General features: G+C 44.8%; 1 protein-coding gene across 1 annotated transcript in view; it reads right to left on the bottom strand.

The window, feature by feature from the left end:
- LOC108314095 (basic proline-rich protein-like) overlaps positions 1-4348 on the bottom strand; it is an 18038-nt gene that overhangs the window by 798 nt on the left and 12892 nt on the right. Inside the window, exon 3 of the mRNA XM_017542831.2 lies at positions 326-664. The gene's annotated coding sequence lies outside the window, so the exon portion shown is untranslated. The remainder of the gene's footprint in view (positions 1-325; positions 665-4348) is intronic.

Here is a 4348-nt window from a genome sequence, read left to right as displayed (position 1 = left end):
TCTCCTGCCTCAGCCTCCTGAGTAGCTGGGATTACAGGCACGTGCCACTATGCTCCGCCAATTTAAAAAATATTTTTAGTAGAGACAGGGTTTCATCATATTGGTCAGGCTGGTCTCAAACTCATGACCTTGTGATCCACCTGCCTTGGCCTCCCAAAGTGCTGGGATTACAGGTGTGAGCCACCACCCCCAGCCTCTTCTTTCCTTTTTTTCTCTCTCCCAGTTGAAACATGGAAGATAAAAGGCAGGAAGAAAAACAGTGGGTATTTTAACATTCCATTTTAAAACTGTTGAAGTAATAAGAGGTAATTTTCGGTAGACTTACCCTATCCAAGTCAAGGTTTGAGAAGCCTGTGATCCCTCAATCCCTGGGAAGGCTATTCCCTATTTCACAGGCGAAGAAACTGCAGCAGAGAGAGGCCGAGGTCAGACAGGTCAGAGGATAGAGTGTGACTCAGGGTTTGCACTTCCCTTCCAGGCAAGGGGACTCCAAGAACAACATACGTGGTCTCTAGCCCCGTCTTCAGAGGGCCGCCTTCTGTCTTCAGGCTGCCTTCTTTCTCTTCTGCGGTTCTGAGGCCTTTGTTTCCTTCCTGCTCTGCTGACTGAGGACCCCAGGAAGCCTGGCTTCCTGTCATGGACTGTTCGAGGAAGGCGTGCAGGGCTGCAGAGTCAGCAGACGGTGCACCATGGGAGAGCATGCAGCGGCCAGAGGGCCAGGGCAGAGGCTGAGCCACGCAGGCGCCTGTGCACACAAACACACACACGCACATTCACACACACAAACACACAGACCTAAACACTCACACACCTTCGCACACTCACATTCACATACACACTCATTCCCAAACGCCTCACACACATACACATGCACATTCACACACAAACATGCATGTTCACATACACTCACACACTCACATTCACATACTCATTCCCCACACGTCACACACATACACATGCACGTTCACGCACACACACACATACACGTTCACATACACACACACAGATGTAAACATGCACACACAAACATTCACATACTCATTCCCCACACACGTCACACACATACACATGCACGTTCACACACACACACGTTCACATACACACACACAGATGTAAACATGCACACACACTCATCACACATTTACATACACTCACACTCTCACATTCACTCTCATTCACACCTACGTTCACACACAACACATACACATTCACACACACACTGCACACTCAAAACACACACTCATCCACACACACACATTCACATACATTCACTCACACACTCACGTTCACACTCCCATTCATACCTACGTTCACACATAATACATACACGTATACAAACAGACGTAAACACACTCCACACACTCAAACACACTCATACACACTCTTCACATTCATATACCCATTCCCACACACGTCACACACATACACATGCACATTCACGTACACTCACACACAGACGTAAACATGCACACACACTCATCCACACACAGTCACTCACACACATACTCTCACATTCACATTTGCATTCACACCTACATTCACACACACACATGCACATTCACACACAATACATATATGTTAACACACACAGACGTAAACACACTTATCCACACTCATTCACACGTTCACACACATATGCATGTTTGCACACACTCATACACGTTCACAAACACAAACACAGATGTAAACATTTACACACACTCATCCACAAACACACGTTCACACAAATACATGCAAACATTGACACACTCATGCTCTCAGACACATTCACACACATGCTCATACACTCACATGTACACACATACATATACACACACACACACACACACACACACACACACGGCACATCTGACTAGGAGAGAGAAAGAAAAGTGGTGGATTGAAAGTGTACTGAGAAGCCAGAAGCAGCCACTTGATTCATCTGGGGAGGCCAGAAATGCTGCAAACTTCTACTTACTTCCTTTGAGAAAGGTTCCTGCTTTCTTTAGGAAGAAGAAAAATATAGAGCAGCTTCTTTGTTAAACATATCCACCGTGTTTTAAATTTTTATTTTATTTTTATTTATTTATTTATTTTTGAGATGGAGTTTCGCTCTTGTTACCCAGGCTGGAGTGCAGTGGTGTGATCTCAGCTCACTGCAACCTCCGTCTCCTGGGTTCAGGCAATTCTCCTGCCTCAGCCTCCTGAGTAGCTGGGACTACAGGCATGCGCCACCATGCCCAGCTAATTTTTTGTATTTTTAGTAGAGAAGGGGTTTCACCATGTTGACCAGGATGGTCTCGATCTGTTGACCTCGTGATCCACCCGCCTTGGCCTCCCAAAGTGCTGGGATTACAGGCGTGAACCACCGTGCCCGGCCCTAAATTTTGATTTTTAAAATTTAATTTTATTTTTTTGAGACGGAGTGTTGCTCTGTTGCCCAGGTTGGAGTGCAGTGGTGCAATCTTGGCTCACTGCAACCTCTGCCGCCCAGGTTCAAGCAATTCTCCTGCCTCAGCCTCCCGAGTAGCTGGGAATACAGGCGTGTGCCACCATGCCCATCTAGTTTTTGTATTTTTAGTAGAAACGGTGTTTCACCATCATGGCCAGGCAGGTCTTGTACTCTTGACCTCAAATAATCCGCCTGCCTCAGTCTCCCAAAGTGTTGGGATTACAGGCGTGAGCCACCACGCCTGGCCTTCTTTTAGCCTTTTCTTATTGTGAAATATGACACACTACAGAAAAGTGTATGAAACAGAGATGCCTCATTATTTTATCACACAGCGAAGAACCATGTCACAAAACATCAGGTCAAGAAATGTACCATCATGAGCAACTCGGACCCTCACTCCTGCTTCCCATCGCCTTTTGGAGGCAACCACAGTCCTAAATTTTATGGCAATTGTCTCCCTGCTAAGCATGTGTCTGTCAATGCTGTAGTTAAGTTTGTTTCCCTTTTTTTTTTTTTTTTTTTTTTTTGAGATGGGGTCTTGTTCGTTTGTCCAGGCTGGTGTGCAGTGGAACAAACTCAGATCACTGCAGCCTCCACCTCCCGGGTTCAAGCAATTCTCCTGTATCAGCCTCCTAAATAGCTGGAATTACAGGTGTGTGCCACCACACTCCGCTAATTTTGGTATTTTTTAGTAGAGATGGGGTTTTGCCATGTTGGCCATGCCGGGCTTGAACCCCTGGCCTCGTGATCTGCCGGTCTAGGCCTCTTGAAGTGCTGGGATTACAGGCAGGAGCCACCACTCCTTGCCTGCTGTGGGGTAATTCATCGTATGAATATGGAGGTTTGCTTATTCCACTGCTGAAGTACATCTGGGTCTGCCTCCCTCCAACTTTTGGCTATTACGAGACATGGTTCACATAATTCCTGGAGTGAAATTGCTGGGTTATAGAGGATGTTCAATGTCAGTAGATACTGGCAAACAGTTTTCCAAAGTGGTTACACCAATTTTTTTTTTTTTTTTGAGACAGAGTTTCGCTCAGTTTCTCAGGCTAGAGTGCAGTGGTGCAATCAATCTTGGCTCATTGCGACCTCCGCATCCCAGGTTCAAGCAATTCTCCAGGCTCAGCTACTCCAGTGGCTGGGATTATAGGCATGCATCACCCTGCCTGCCTATTTTTTAATTTTTAGTAGAGATAGGTTTCTCTATGTTGGCCAGGCTGGTGTTGAACTCCTGAACTCAGGAGATCTGCCTGCCCCGGTCTTCCAAAGAGCTGGGATTACAGGTGTGAGCCACCGCACCCAGCCGGTTATACCAGTTTAAACTGACTCAGCTGTATTTCAGATTCCATTGCTCTACATCCTTACCGCTTCTCTGTATTGTCAACCTTTTAAATTTTAGCCCTTCTGCTGGGTTGTGCTGCTATCTCATGATTTTAATTTGTATTTGTTTGCTTATGAGTGAGGCTGAGCACTTTCAAACACCCTTATCGGTCATTTGGATACCTTTTTTGCTGAATTACCTGTTGGTGGCATTTATCTGTTTTTCTTTTTTTTTCTTTTTATTGATATGTAAGAATCCTTTACATACTCCAGATCTAAGCCCTTTGTTATACGTGCTGCAAATATCCTTTTCCACTTGTGACATGAAGTTGCACTCTTTTAATAACGTTTTGTAATGTACAGAATTTCTTAATTTAAATGTAGTCAAATTAATTTTTTTCTTCTTTTTGGTTATTGATTTTTGTGTCCTGTTTAATAATTCTTTCCTAGCTTCAGGTCACAAAGATATTTTAATATTATCTTTTATTTTTTTATTTTTATTTTTATTTTTTTTGAGACGGAGTTTCGCTTTTGCTACCCAGGCTGGAGTGCAATGGCGCGATCTCGGCTCACCGCAACCTCCGCCTCCTGGGTTCA

The sequence above is a fragment of the Cebus imitator genome, unplaced genomic scaffold (genome assembly GCF_001604975.1).
Source record: "Cebus imitator isolate Cc_AM_T3 unplaced genomic scaffold, Cebus_imitator-1.0 Scaffold148, whole genome shotgun sequence".
NCBI classification, from domain to species: Eukaryota; Metazoa; Chordata; class Mammalia; order Primates; family Cebidae; genus Cebus; species Cebus imitator.
The sequence above is the reverse complement of the archived record's forward strand: the minus strand, read 5'-3'. Positions and strand labels throughout refer to the sequence as shown.